Source organism: Monodelphis domestica, chromosome 5, assembly GCF_027887165.1.
Source record: "Monodelphis domestica isolate mMonDom1 chromosome 5, mMonDom1.pri, whole genome shotgun sequence".
NCBI lineage: Eukaryota > Metazoa > Chordata > Mammalia > Didelphimorphia > Didelphidae > Monodelphis > Monodelphis domestica.
Window position 1 is genome coordinate 178,710,655 of NC_077231.1, and position 16,104 is coordinate 178,726,758.

General features: G+C 36.5%; 2 long non-coding RNA genes across 9 annotated transcripts in view; one reads left to right on the plus strand and one right to left on the minus strand.

Annotated features, from left to right (window-relative positions):
* The window catches only part of LOC103096185 (uncharacterized), a 93,201-nt gene extending 84,859 nt beyond the window's left edge, over positions 1-8,342 (minus strand). For all 6 annotated transcript variants that reach the window (XR_008912252.1, XR_008912256.1, XR_008912253.1 and 3 more), the window contains exon 1: positions 8,068-8,342. This is a non-coding gene — a long non-coding RNA (uncharacterized LOC103096185). The remainder of the gene's footprint in view (positions 1-8,067) is intronic.
* A 5-nt stretch (positions 8,343-8,347) lies between these two features.
* LOC103096597 (uncharacterized) overlaps positions 8,348-16,104 on the plus strand; it is a 57,306-nt gene continuing 49,549 nt past the window's right edge. For 2 of the 3 annotated variants that reach the window (XR_008912259.1, XR_008912260.1), the window contains exon 1: positions 8,404-8,752. This is a non-coding gene — a long non-coding RNA (uncharacterized LOC103096597). Of the gene's footprint in view, positions 8,753-16,104 lie in introns of all 3 variants that reach the window. The other variant, XR_008912258.1, reaches the window with a different exon arrangement.

The window sequence follows — 16,104 nt, forward strand, 5'->3', positions numbered from 1 at the left end:
TCAGCAATGCAGCAATTAATCATATTATCTGAGAAAAGGGATGTGGATAAGAAATGAACCTGTGATTTCCCTCAGTAAGAGAAACTCCTCTACCAGTGCAGATCAACAAATTCTTACCTTTACAGAGTGGAAGCAGAAGACAGTAGTAGCAATTACATGGCTACAGGTAGTAAAAATTTAGGTACTACTGAACACATAGCAAAATTTCACTTGATAGCAAAAAATACTTTGCTCTCTTTCATGGACCAGAAATTCTTATACTAAAAATACAAACCTTAAAATATCCCTTAAAATTCAACAAGTAAGCCAAACTGGAACTCAATCATTATCATATTCTAAAACTATTGCCCTAAATTTTAAGTATACAATATTGATCCATAAAAATTTAACAATGCTTTTAGATGATGCCATACCAAAATATCATAATCTGAAATCAAATTAAATGAAATCTCTCAAAATATAGAGATCTGCTGTATCCCCCCCAAAAAAATCAAAGAAAAAGGAAAATGACACATATGTACAAAAACATTTATAGCAACTCTTTTTATTATGACAAAGAATCGGAACTTGAGAGGACGCTCATCAATTGAGGAATGGCTGAACAAATTGTAGCATAGGACTGTGATAGAACACAATTGTGCTCTAAGAAATTGGGGTGATTTCAGAAAACCTAGGAACATATATGAACAATGCAAAATAAAATGAACAGAACCAGAGGAATACTGTACATGGTAATAGCAATACTGTAAAAATAAAGATAACTATTCTGATGAAAACAATGATCTGAGATAATTCTGAAGGACTCAGGATGAAAAATACTCTTTCTGGAGAGAGAACTAATTAACTCCGAGTATGAATTGAAATATAATTTTAAATTTAGCAATTTATATATAATTTAAATCTAGCAAAATGGCTAATGGGATGTGATTTCACATGTATGATTTGATATCACATTGCTTTCTCAATGGGCAGGAAGGGCTGGAGGAAAGGCAAAAATTTGGAGCTCAAAATTTTTTAGAAACACCAAAAATTAATAATAAAATTTAAAAATATATAAAGATCTCTTAGAAGAAATCAAAACCAGGTAGGAATAGGATGAGGGACATATAATTTCCGTCATTCTACTAATACTACATAATACTAAAGTTGCCCTGAAGGTGTTTTCAGTGAGCCCAGATGATATGAACAAACCTTTCAAAACTTTTATTTAGTTACAAAAAATTATTTAATCTATCTATGCATAATCCACAGAGTATATTCTTTCGTAAAGAATAATAACAAGATAGGAACTTCTCCTATAATTTCTATCTTAACTCCATCAAAAGAGATGGGAAGAACAAGATGTCTCATCATTACAATAAACAATTTAGTCTAAGCTATTTGATGAGCAGAGCAATTGTGCCCCAGGAATTGTTCTCTTTTCCCAAATGGGTGACCAAAAACTATATAGGTGTCTGACTACTATATTATTATATACATATACATATATTACAATGCAGAAGCTGGCTAAGTGATACACTGAAAAAGTAGATACAATTTTATACTATGTTTTGCCATTAAGTATTTGTGGACTTTGATCAAGTTGTTTGGTTTCTCTGAATCTTATTCCCCTCATTTCTAAAATGAATAGAGTCTTTTCAGGTGATCTCTTAGTTTGATTTCTAAGGGTCTCTTCTAACATTATATTATTTTATGGTTCTATAACCCCTCAGCTGTTGTGAGGATCAAATGTTACAAAGTGCATTTGTAAAGTGCTTAGCACAGTGCCTGGCATAGAGTAAGTGCTATATGAGTGTTTATTCTTGCCCTATCCCTTCTTTAGGCTTTTTAGGGCAGTTTGGTGAGGCAGCGGATAGAGTACTAGGAATCGAAGTAAGGAAGAGCTGAATTCAAATCCAGACTTAGACCTTTATGAGTTGTATGACTGGGCAAATCACTTAATATCTCTGTGCCTCAAACTCCTTAGCTGTAAAATGTGGATAATAGCATCTACATCCCAGGGTTGTCATGAGGATAAAATGAGGTAATATCTTAAAAGTGTTTAGCATAGTACTTGACACATAGTAGGTGCTTAATAAACGCTAATTCCATTTTTAAAGGCCATGTTCTTTATGAAAATTAGATTTTTTGCCTTGCACTTTTCAGTGATTTTTGCTACTTCATATAATGTAGACCTGGCCTTATGGTGAAGTTAAATTTTTTTATACAATTCAGTCCTTGATTTGTGAAGTTTTCTTACATCTCAAATTTTTAATGTTTAAAAAGGAAGATAGCCTTCTTTTGTGACTATGGAGGGAGTTCAGAGCTATACCAGCATCTTAAAAATTTAGAACTTTTGAGAATTAATGTTGCCATTCATTTTGCACTGTGTGAATGACAAAGATGTACTTAAAATTTTTATTTTAAATGTTCAGAACACATACTCCAGATTTCAACATTTTTTTGGTTAAAAAATTTTAAATCTGTTAGGCTCAATGTCCCAAGAGAACTTTATATTTCTAAAGTGCTTTACTAGGGAGATTTAAACAATTAGAGCAAGAATTTGAAGGCTGAAATAAAATCTTCAGATCCAAAGCTTGACTTATAGCTGTCTTGTTGTGATTGATGCCAAATGGTTTTTAAATGACCCAGAAAAATAAATTCTCACAGAATAAACAAAACATTGCTACAGCTAGTGAAGAACAGTGGAGACTGATAAAACCTATAATCCAGAGCAAGGTGAAACTTAGTATCTAGTTTGCAAGAATAATTAGTTAAAATAGAAAGCTACCAAATGACACTTTCTCCTTTTCCCTATCTCTGTGCCTCTCTTCTTAGGAAAGCTTCTCCTTGATTCTTGCTCTTTTCTGGCACCCGATAGTGGTGGCCTCAGAGTATTCCAGGGTGGCCTGAGATCTCTTTGTCACCTCAAGTGAATATATCTTTCAACAGTTTATTTAAGGACTTGCTGCTTGCCCTACAATACATTTTGTGGGACTTGCTCAAAAGGTCCAATTCACTAATTATGGCTCTGATGATTAAAACATTATTTTTAAAAAGTTTTTTTTTTCACTCAGGTTATACTTATGAAGAGAAAGAATGCTACTTGCCTGTCCTTTAAGTAAATAAGGAAGACATATATTGCATTAAAAAAAGTGAGACTATCTTATTACATCATTCTGGTTTTCAATATTAAGATTGAAATGTTATTGTTATTGTTTGGAATTCTATTAAAGCACTGAACCAAGTTATTCCCCAACCTCCTCCAAATAGAGGCTAATTGACCTGATCGTTTGTGAGGTGCCCAACCCATTTACATGATTATAGAGCCTGTAACAAACACACATTTAACATTTCTGAATGAAGCTATTTATTATGTAGCTGTATTCTCTATGAATTAGAATTTCACTGGTAGAAGTAAAACTGAATAGCAATGTCTATGCCCAGTTACTAGTGTATAATTGGAATCTGCTCCCCAAAACTCTAAATCCCAGCATCCCACTTTCATTCTCACCTTAAGTCCTTATGTTTTTGGAGATAAAGTTTGTGTGTGACCCCCCTCCTCTCTCCCTCTTTTCCCCTGATTGTGGTTTGTGGAGGTGGGGCAAGGTGAGAGGCAGGAGAGTATATAAATTAAACCCAGGTTTTATTTCTATTTTTTTCTTCTACTTCAGGTGATTATTAATAAATCTTATAAAATATACTACTTGAAGTTATTGGATGTTGATTTAAATTTTACACTAGGGAATGCCTAGCAAGTGACCTTGGGAAAAAATCACTTAACCTCTTACTTAATAACTTAATAGGTAGGTAGCTGGCATAGCATTCTGGACTTGGCATTGGGAAGAGTTGAATTCAAATCTTGCCTCAGACAATTATTAGATGTGTACAGTCCTAGTTTAAGTGATTCAACTTTTCTCAGCCCATTTATTTATATCTAAAATAGACATAATAATAAAAAATATACAAAAAATAAATAATAATGCTTATCTCACGGGACTGTTAGAAAGATTAAATGAAATTATATATATGTACATATAAAAGTTTGCAACCTTGAAGTTGTATATAAATGCTAGTTATTATTAATTCAGAAATCTTGTGAAATTTAGAGTTCAGATACTTTCTGACTTATAAATACCTGAATTATGAATGTCTCACACATTGTCTCTTACCTCTAACCTAAACAGAGATGGGGCAAGAGTGGCTCTTCCCATTAACAAGAAGTGTTTTTTGATCTAATAAGTTTCCTTGATGGAATATAGTTGGGGTGTGAGACAGGGAGAAAGAAGAGGAAAAAAGAGAGAGACTATCAGAGAATGAAAGAAAAGGGAGGAAAAGGTTATGTTATTTTGAGGAAACTTTATGAATAAAGACTAGACTTTAATCTTGTAGTTTAGGGTAGGATCCTGGGTAATAGAAGAACTAGAGTCTAGAGAAACTGTTCTTAATTGGGGTTCCATGAACTTGAATGAGAAAAAAGTGTTTTTATTTTTATTAACCTTTGGCTTGTATTCTTGTCTATTTTTATTTTATGCATGTAAAAACACTCCTCTGAGATGGGGTCCTTAAACTTCAGTAAACTGCCTAGAATGTGAAACGTTAAGAACCTGTGGCCTAGAGCTTTAGAATCCCATTTTCTTGCTTAAAATTTCAAAGCCTTTATCAATGCTTTCTGAATTCTCTTTAGCAGCAGTGTTAGGAATCACCAGAAGTGAGTAGTAGCTATCATGTTTTTGGCTAGGGAAATTTTTTTCTTATATTGACTTGAAGTCTTCGACTTTGCACTTTTCAGTCATTGTAGTTTTATTATCTGGGGCTTATTCTTTTTTAGTAGTGTAACCTTTCAAATATTTGAAGATAATTATCATGTTCTCCATCATGTTCTCCCTAGGTCTTCTCTTATCCAGGATAAAAATCTTATATTTCTTCAACTCACAAGTGACTAGATTGGTTGAAGTCAGAATAATAGAATAAGAACCAGGAGACAGATGTACCATTAGAAACAAAGAGAGAAAGACTCTAAAGTGCAAAGGTTTCTCTTTTGCCCTTTTTGTACCTTGAGCACTGAGCACCATGTCTAGAGCAGAGTAGGTGCTTGATAAATATAAACTTAGTGACTGGGAAAGAGCTTTAACAAGCTTGTTGAAGTAAAGGAGCAACCAGTAGGGTAAAAATCTATGGAAACATCAAGGATGAGAACTGAGAAAAGGCCATTGAATGAGGTAACCATGGAGAGAGCAATATTAACAGAGTGAATGAAGATAGATTGAATGGGAGTAAGAGGTCAATATTTTGGTTAGAAACTGGAGGCAGTAAGTATATGCTGTTCTTTCTAGAAATTTCAAAATGAAGGGGACAGACATAGGATAATATTTTGATTAGGGTAAAAGGATAAAAGGAAGGCATAAAAAAGAATATCAAATTATCCAAAAAATTTTTAAAAGACTATTGAAAAGAAAAGTTTAAAAAGGGTGATTTTAAAATGAAAGAGGGAATGGTTAACCAAATTATGTCCCAGATCAGAAAGGAGAAGATTGGATCAAGGCAAAAATAGTGTGTGTGTTTGGGGGGGGGGGTAGCCCTAGCTAGGATGAGGGCAGCTTTATTCACAAATTAGAGGGAAATAGAGCATAGGTAGAGATATATTTAGTGTTTGTGTCATGGAGGAGAACTTTCTACAGACATCTTCCTTCTTGATCCCTTTTCCTTTCTTTATTTCTATGGCATTGCTATCAGTTGATTCCCTTACTACTTCTCAGATTTCACTTTCCTCCCCATTGAAGTAATTATAAATCTTTATCCTGAAGAAAAGAAGATTTAAGATTTAGGGTAAACATAATACCTTTAAATATCTGAAGAGCTAACAGAAAAGTCAAGTTCAGATGAACTGCTGAGGGACATTGGAATTGGAGTATATTGGAGATGTCAGAAGAGGGGAAGAACTGGAATAGTCGCCATGGAGAATCGGATATGGAATCAATTTAAAGTCATAGCATCAAAGTCTTAGAGTTGTAAGGGATCCTAGAGGTCATCTAGTTTGGTAAGGGTTGAAAAGATTGATAATCACTAGCTCTTGTTCATATTTCCCTCCTATTTAGTAGCAAATGCTGTTTTCAATGAATGATTCGTGTGTGTGTGTGTGTGTGTGTGTGTGTGTGTGTGTGTGTGTGTGTGAATTTTAAAAGTCTCCATCTTGGTCTAGCACCCAAAAATTGTGCACACCCACACTACACGGGCATGTGCTAGTCAATGACAAATCAGAAATAACTAACTGCCCACCTGGACTGTCCTAAGCCAAGCTAGAGCCAACCATTGGCATTTGTGAGACACAGGAAGTGAGGTAGGGAACAGCCTCTGGAATTCGCTCACTTCCTGTGGAGAGAGCTAGAGACGGGAGTGGGTGTTGGGAGCTTGGACAGGGAGGACTCCCACAGACAGCTTTCCTTCAGATCACTCACGTGAGTTAAGGACTGATTCTTTCCACCTGGGCCTTTGGGCCTAAAACTCCCTCTGCCTTGGTCAGAGGTTGAGTAGCCCCTTTCCCTTTTCTCTTCTCTCCTTCTCTCCCTCTCCTTTCTCTACTTCCAGTGTGATTAAACCTCCATAAACTCCATTCTGACTTGAGTGTTTCATTTTAGGAATTTCATAAGTAAATTCCTTGGCGGCCATTGTTCAATATTACATAAATCCTGTAGCCACAATTTTAGCCATTACAATATTATAACCTCTCTCAGAAGCCTAAAATTTCTACATTTACAGTGTGTATGTGTGTGTGTGTGTGTAGCAAATAAGTAGAGAGGAGAGGAGAATCCTCTTGTAAAACTTACATCACTGAATAAAATCAGAAAAGATTTTTTATGACTGATTAAGGCATGTAGACAGCTGGAGATGAGGGATGCTAAACATCTTCCAAGTCTATAGCTCAAGGTGGGCCTCTATTAGATTTCTACACTGAATGTCTTTGGTAACAGATCAATTTAGGAGAGTATGGCAGCACAACAATAACTGTAGTTTTCTTTTTTATATAAGAACAGTCTTATCTTAGACATGTGTCAGTCACCTTCATTGTTTTTCTTTGCTTCCCAAGGAGTTCTGAGACAGAAATTGATAGAGAAAGATTTTATTTTTATTTTTTTACTTCTGCTCTCAGATCTCCACTCTGTGATCTTTGAGCTCTGTGTTGTTAAGCAGAACCAATGAGAGAAAAGGAAAAGGGAGAATCTTATACCCTATGACTATGTAAATTTATTGGACTTATTCTTATGGATTTAGGGGCCTTCTATAATGGCCATAAAGTTGGACTCTGCAATATTAATCTTTAAGAGAGTCACCCCTCCACAAAGGCAACCCTTTAGCTCATAAAAGTCTATATGTCAAAACAAAGATGCCATTGAGTTTATCCCTTTCCCATATTTCTGACTTATTTCTTAACTTTTTTTGACTTCAAATTCCAAAACATGCCAGAGGTGCAACAGACAGGTTAATATTCAATCAGGGTTCTTTGTTCAGCACTTCATATATTGGAGTGCTTTACATTTATGAGATGGAACAGCAGGCAATCTGCTGGGAGCTAGAATAAGCTCTATAATACCCCCTCATTTTACAGATGAGGAAACTAAGACCCATAGAGAATAAGCAACTTGCCCAAAGCCACAAAGGTAGAGAAGGGAAGATCCAGGATCATAATGAAAATGAGCCATGGAACAAAATACAGTCAATTCTGTTATAATGTGACATACACATTTCTAAAAAATATCACAAATGCAAAATCGTGCAATTAAAAAACCACAAAGCTTATGGGAAAATGGAGTTGGGGTGCAACTCTCAAAAACTTCATCAGTGACTCATGAAAAAGATAAGAGTGTAAATAAAACAGTAGCCCAGTTTTGTGCTTGTTAAATAGTTAAGAAATACATAAATATTACAGTAAAGAGAGGTGGCATCCTGGTCTTCTGGACCCTCACTGGGTTTCAACTTCAGGACCTCTGGCCATGGTAGAAGGTGGGGGTAAATGGAAGGGCAGACCAGTTCTCCTCAGTCCACAGCAACTACCGTACCAAAACATGGTCAATAAATGTGGAATTTTACCTTGAATATGACCTGAAGTTGGAAGTGGATGTCTCAACTTGGCAAAACTTGAAGCCACCACATCTGCCAACACAAGGAACCCTGACCGTGATGGGACTCTGGTCATAGACTATGCTAGCTGCTGCCCCATGAGTGGGATCTCCCTATGACTAGCTACTTGAGCCGGGTGGCACAGCCTCTTCCTTGAGATGTCCAGGATGCCAGGGCCATTTCCACAAAGGTGGTGAGCCATGCTTATCTCTGGCCAGGCTTTTCCCTGGGCTAGTGGCTGGGTGTGTTGGGGGTCAAAGGGGGTGGGTCATTGTCACATTGTTTCCCGGCTTAGCCCCTCCCCTATCTCTCCCTCACCCCCATCTCATAAACTTCTTAGCAAACTCAAAATTCAGGTTATGCTCAAACTATTTCCTAACATATCCATTTGGATGGAACAAAGTCAGATTTTTTAAGAGAACTGATTAATGGCATTTGATGTGCCAGATTTTTGTGCTTTGCTAGGGCACAAGATTAATAGGTCAAAACAGGCTAGGAGGGACTAGGCTAGGGAAGTGGGAGAACTCTTGGAATTATTGGAGGTCTGTATGGGTCCAAGTCAGTGAGGTTAGGCCATCAAGAATCAACAAAGTACTATGGACATAAGCAAGAATGGAATATGAAGTCTGAAATGTCAGAAGATCAGAAGGAGCAGGTAGGTTGTAGATGAGCCAAGTTCAGAGTCTGGGAATGTCAGTGAAGGTAGAAGGCAACCAAAAGGCCAATAAGAGTGACTTTTGACCTCTGATACTATGAAAGAGACTCTTGGTTCTCCTTCTTGAATTTATGCTTTTTTTATATGAGTGAGCAAAGGTTTTCAGGCAAATGTTATAACTGTTATGAATGTACTATAAATTCTGATTATAACAGGACTATAGGCAAATAGTCCTTCTAGACTTTTTTCACAGTACCTATGCTTTTGCCAGAGGGGGTCTTCACCCTACTTTGGAACCCAATAGAAACAGACTAGGTATGATGGAAGATTTATCTATTTTCAGGGTCATAAACATGATGCACTTGTTTCCCAAATCATAGAGTTATAGGACCATAATTTGGGAACTAGAAGGGAAATTTTTAAATTCAATCCTCTGATTTTTACAGATGAGGAAAAAATCCCTAAGGAACTGAAGTGACTTGTCTAAAATCACATAGCAAGTTGCAGGATTTAGAAGATGACTCCAAATCTTATTCTTAATCCAGTATTTGGCAGCCCTCTGAATCAGTCAGACAATTCAAGAGACCCTGGATTCTCTTGGAATCTAGGGTTCTCTGGACTTGATCTTTCTCTTCTTGAATTATCAGTTGGGGGGGATAGTGAGGGGGGAGTCATGAGGAATAGTGAATTGTCAAAGAATAGCATAGTCTTTTTCCTTGGGGAATTAGGGAGAGAGTATGGAAGATGGGGTGAATTTTAAGAGAGTCAGGAAAGAGTAAACTTGAATGTGATAAAGGAAATCTATTAAAGGGTGGTGGATAATGATGATGATATCTATCATTTATATAGTGATTCAAAATTTGTAGATTGGCTTAATATAATCTCATTTTATCCTCACAACAACCAAACCTAGGAGGTAGTGGCTACTATTGTCCCCATTTTATAAATAAAGAAACAAAAGCAGAGAGTGGTTAAGTGACTGACTTGGGTCCACACAATGTATCTAAGGCTGGATTTGATTTTTTTTTGTCTACAATTTTTTTATTGTTGACCAACCTTTGCCCAGAGAGCACCCAACCTGATGATACTTGACAGGATGCCAGATCCTGTCACTCAGGGGAAAAAAGACCCTTTTGTGGTGGCAGTCTGTTTGGCCCTTCTAATTTTGTTTGGCTTTCTTGAAGGCTTGGGTTAAGGTGGCATAGATGTGACAGATAGTTACCCCAAGTGGTGGTTGTTGAATCTAGAAGGAATTTGGAGTGAGAAGATTGAAATTTCTTTTTCTGGTTCTGCCAATAACTTAGTTTGTTGGGTAAGTCACTCTCCCTGTGGATCTCTGTTTACTCATGTACAAGATGAGACAGGTTGGACAAAATGTTATCTGAAGTTCCTCTGGCTTTAAATTCTCTCCCAATGAAATAAACCCAGGATATAATGCATAAAACTTGCTGCTTTCTCTGAAACTGAAGGGAATTAGAGATTCTTTTGTATATCTTTTCTTTGACAGAAAAAAACCACCTTCCTTAGGAGCATAGAATTTCAGATTTGGAAGAAACCTCAGTAGTCATCTTGTACAAACCTCTACTCAGAGCATGAAACTCCTTTCTAAGTGGTCATCTGGGCTCTGGGAAGACTTTTAGTAACAGGGAGCTTCTTCTTCTTCCCCTATTGATATGTCTCATTGTTCCATGACCTTAGCTGACCTCTGTCACAGAATTGGAAGGAAAGGTATATGTTCCAATGGATCTTTTGGTCTTAGTGAGCAAAGGGCTTTCCTGAATATGTTATAAGTGGCTTGGGAAAGGTAAGGTACTGGTAGTGAATGGCTATACCAGGGTCTGAGCACTGTTTCTTCCAAGGAGTTCTCAAGAAATCTCCCTCTACTTCTGCAAAGAAGGCAAGAGGTAGCATGCAATTCTGCCATAAAGCAGGTAATCACCAGCTTTCTCCTAGTGTCTTCAATCCCCTGGGATATTCTTTTTGTTTTGGCATGATAGTTTCTGGAGGGATAGTACTAAAATGGGACTATGGATAGCTCTTCCTTTTGTACTTAGGAGAATCTAGTACAAACAAAGGGGAGAGATTAAGCTGACCTAATCATAAAAACCAAAGAACAAGAATTTGATTTGCTCTTTTTATGAGCTGTTTTTCCAAGAACATTCCCATATCATCTTTGTTTCTTAAAGCTATTTTTATAAGGTCTTCATTGAATACTAATTGTCCAAATTTATTTTCTTTGTTTCTCCTGTTGAAGACAAGCAATAAAAATGAGTTTAGTTTTCCAATTTGAATGATCATTAATTTCATGGCCTTCCTCAATTATTAGGAAGGCATGTTTTCTCTAGTCATTTCTTCTAGATACATTTTGAAAGTCCTCCTAAGTCTCTTTAATCTCTTGACTTTCCAACCAATAACTTTCCTTACAAGCCTTAAATGAGGCATTATAATTTGGTTTTATTCACTTTCTCCTTTCCAAACTGTATTTCTCTTTTTTTTCCTGTCCTTTCAAACTCTTTGGTCTGTGCAACCCAAAAGAGCCTCAAAATCTGCTTGTCCTTAATTTATTCAGATGAACACACTGTAAACTTGGACAGAAATTGTTATCATCTTTATTTTTATGCTCTCCTCTCCCACATTCCTGCTTCCTAGGACACACCTTAGCAATTATACAAAATAGGTGATTTTCTGTTGTTGATTATTCTTATCTGTAAAATAGGGGGGAAATAACCTATGGTACCTGGCTCAATGGGTCAAATGAGATAATATAGAGAACATTTTATAGGACTCAAGCTGCCAGGTAGAAGATCTGAATTCAATTCCTTCCTCAAGCACTTATTAGCTATATGACCCCTAGGTAAGCCACCTAACTAACCTCTGTGTCCCTCAACTTCCTTATCTAAAAAAATAAGGGAGGTAGATTTTTTAGCCTCCCAGGTTTCCTTAAACTCTAAATCCACAATCCTATATAAATGTGCTGTTGTTACCAATAATTAAAATTTTTGCAACTTGTTGACTGGCTCAATTATCCTAAAATTAATCATACAACTGAACTCCATTCTATTGGAAAGCCCAAAAAGTCTTAGTGCCATATTAAACTAAAAATTCTACTAAGATTTTTGGGATACCTTATATATGCCATAAATGGCCTCTGACAATTTGGTAATTTCAATCCTTTTCTTTTATTTGTGTTGTGCCTGCTTGAATTGGTTTTGCATGAAAATTGTTCAAGTAGCACAAATATTACCATTGGCCCTCTGATCCCCAAATCCAATAAGTCCAGGAAATGCCACCTTCACCATTTGCAGAAGCACTAGCAATAGGACCTTGCATAAAGTAGGTGCTTACTCACTGTTTGGGGGGTTTGCTATTATTTTTCTTTCCTTCCATATGCCCATCACTGTGTTTATCAATGTGGCATATGTGTGGAGGGAAGTTCATCCCTTCCCCATCCTGGGTTGCTGACCTGGTCCTTCAACATTCTTCTCATGCCAGAGTTTGTGTATGTGAACATCATTTATATCCTGAACATCAATAAAAGAAAGGGGGCAAGGCCCACTTGGGCTTTTGGGGGCCTTTTGGATGGTCTCTGGCAGGGAGAGACAGGTAAAGGGTGAGAGAAAGATGCTTGCAAGCTAGGAGACACGTGGTCTGAGAACTTAGAATAACAAAGAGATTTAACTCTGTGCTTATCTACCTTTTCTATTAATAAACTTTATGAAAAATAATAACTGGTAGATATATTAAATTTAATTATAATAAGTATAGTGAGAAATGAAATTAAATTCAACAAACATTTATTAAATGTCTACAATGTACCAGGCATTGAATTACACATTCAGGATATGAAGATGAAAAGTTGACATAGTTTCTGACCTCAGGGAGCTTAAAACCTAATAGAGGGAAGATAAGACGCATAAGTATGGCATAAGGTAGAATGTGATAAGGGCAAATGAGAGCTCCAGACAAAATGGTCTGAGAAAATATGAGGAGAATTTGCTTTCATCTGGAGGGATCATAAAGGCAAGGATTTTAACAGGCAGGGATATGGAGGCACAAATTTTGTCAGCAGAGGGCAACAGCCGACAATCTAAATTGATTAGAATGTAGGAGGCAGTAAGAAAGAAGTAGGAAATAAAGAGATAGGAGCAAGCAGGTAAATATACACTTATATTAAATGAAACATAAAAGAAAATGTGACAAGATATGGAGACTTATTACATATAGGGATTCATAGACTGATTGTTTGGCTATACATCAACATTGGTTTGAGATAAAAACAGTAACTAGACATTTGCTTGTTGGTAGTTTGTTAATCCCTGTGGCTTTCCTTTATTTCCATTTTATACATTTGTTATTTTAAAATTTCATACATTTATTCCTTACTTTGTGTATTTGATATCTAGTTGCCTTAAATGCTAGTAGGATAAAGAATTCATATTATACCTTATAAGTGTGACTATTAAGGGGATGGTGTGGTCATCAGAGTTGATCAGTAACTTCTATATACACCTTATTCTACTATTGATTTATTTCCCAGTACAACTGCCTCTTCTCTGTCGTGGGAAGTAGTATGAAAGGATTTAGAATTCTCTTTATTTTTTTGTTAGTTCTGGGTCTCCAGACAGATATACAACTTTTACTAAAAACATTCACTATTAAATGCATCTCTCTCTCTCTTCTCTAGGGATAGTTCCCTTTCATTGCTTCTTTCCAACTATATTCCCAATAACTACACTCCATCCAGAAAACACCAGTGGTCAATTTTATTTATAAAGACAAACTTTTTTCTTTCTTTTTTTAAAAGATAAACAGGCTTTTACTATGCTCAGAGAAGAACCCCTAAAATAGAACTCTATGGGAAAAAGGAGATAACAGGATTACCATGGCAAGGTCATATTACCTGGTGGGTTTCACAACTTATCATCTGTCCTAAAATGCCCCATTCTGTGAGACAGGCAGGTGGGGAAATGCATTAAAGGCCAGACTGAGATTCGGGATGTCAAAATCTGGCCAGAGATACTTATTATGTGACCCTAGACAAGTCACTTTACCTCTGTTTGAATTAATTTCCTGATCTGTAAGCCAGGGATTAGATCTACCCCTAACAGTTGTTGTGAGAATGAGATAAATTTTTTAATATCCTATACAAACTTTAAAGCATTATATAGATGCTAGCCTTTATGCTTTCTTTGGAACAGTTACCTCTGACTGTGCTTCTATTCTCCCAACCCCACATGATTTCTTATAGTTTCCCATGGTCTATTCCTTTGTTGGTCACAATGAGTCATTTCACACTCATTGTGGCACCAATAGGGTTTTTTTTGGCAAAGATAATGCAATGGTTTACTATTCCCTTCTCCAGCTCATTTCACAGATGGGGCAAATAAAGTTAAGTGACTTCTCCAGGGTTACATAGCTAGTAAATACTTGAGGCTGGATTTGATCTCAGGAAGATGATAAGTCTCCCTGTCTCTAGAGCTAGCATTCTCTCCACTATGCCCACTGCTTAGCTACCCATGTTCTATGGGTCTATAATTTGATCTGTCTAGAGCCAGGGTCCTTTTCACGTCTAGCTCCTGACTGAGTGAACAGAGTTTTAAAGGTCACCAGAGTTTGGCTATCATTCATTATTCTATCTCCTTGTTTCCTTTCTAATTCCTTCAAGGGAATAATTAAAGAGATCACTTGGTCTGGCAGGACCTTTGTTGTTAGTTTAACAACTTCATTGTCAGCCCCTTTTCTGTAATTAGTTCTGAGGCTTTCAGTGACCAATCTCTTATGCTTCCAATTGGAAATAATATGTCATGTTTTCTTCTCCTGAGTAACTTCAGGATAATTGAAAGAGGTGAAATGATAACCAGATACACAAAGCACTATATGATTCACACCAATAGAGTGGTGTAGACAAATGCTAAAGGCGTTCAAAGGAAAAAAAAGTCACCATATGCTAGTGTCAACAGAAGACCATGTTGAGGAAGCAGAATAGAAGGAGAACATTAAAGCATGGGTAGAATATCTGTTAAAAACTCTGGACGCTCTTTTGTTGACATGAGAACTCAGTGGTCAGTGAATCCCAGACTTACTGGACTCTCAACTCTCTTACACTGAAGTTATTTGATTTGTAAACTGATCTATGGCCATATTGTATTTGTCCCGGCAAAAGGAATATTTTAAGTACTTAAACTAGGAATAACACAAGACTTAATGCAGTTAGAATTGAGGATCCTTGCCCAGTGATAGGGTATGGATGAGGGTAGATAAGGTGAAGATTAAGGAAGATCAATGATGGCTCCAAGGTTTTGAGCCTGATTGACTAGGAAGATGGTGGTGCTATTTTCCTACTCATATATAGAAAAGTTTATAGGAGGAATACATTTGGGGGGAAAGATGAGTTCATTTTTACTCAGTCTGAAGTAGCAGTAGGACATGTAAATGAAGATATTCAAAAGGCCTTTGGAAATTTAATAGTAGGGCTGAGGGGACATGTTGAGGCTGGATCCATAGGTATGGGAGTCTATTAAAATAATAATAAAATTGATCATTGATATTTTAGGAGATAAATTCAATAAAGATCATAGAGATACAAGAATGGAAGACTGAGATACAACCTTAATGAATACCCATTGGTTTACTAAATGGAAGAGGATAAGGGGAGCCAGAGAAATAGATTTTAAAAAATGTTCGGAGAGATATGACATGTCAGAGTATTATGTCAGAAAAAGTCAAGAGAGTATATAATGCTAAGGAAGAAAGTGTGATCAGCAGTGAAAAATGCTTCAAAGAAGCCTGTGAGGGTGAACCTTAAAAGACAGTATTGGATTCATTCATCAAGACGGTGTTAGTTACTTTGGAGAGAGCTATTTCAGAAGAGTGATGGGAGTGGATGTCTGATTGAAAAGGGCTGATGAGTGAGTGTGTGGATGGAAAGTGCAGATGACAAGTATAGACCACTTTTTCTCAAAGTTTGACAGTGAAGAGGAAAATTAGAGCTATTATATGAGGAAGTAGCAAAATCAAGGGGAAGTTTAGTGTTATCTTAAAGATATTGGAGTAATGAATGCAAATGAAAGAAAAGACTCCATTAGGGATGAAGAAAACCTTAAATAAAATAAAGGGGAAAAAAGAGTTTACCAAGATAACTGAGGTGAAATCAAAATCATTCAAATTGAGATTAGCAAGGAGGCCAATCACCTCATCCTCTGACACTAAAGGCAATAAGGAGAGTATGGAATGAAGTCAAGAGTGGTTTCAAGGTTCAGAAGAGGGGAGTGTAGAGTGTTCATGTCAGATGGTCCAAATCTTCTCTATAAAATAAGAGATAAAGTCATCAGAATAAGAAAGAGGAAGTTGGG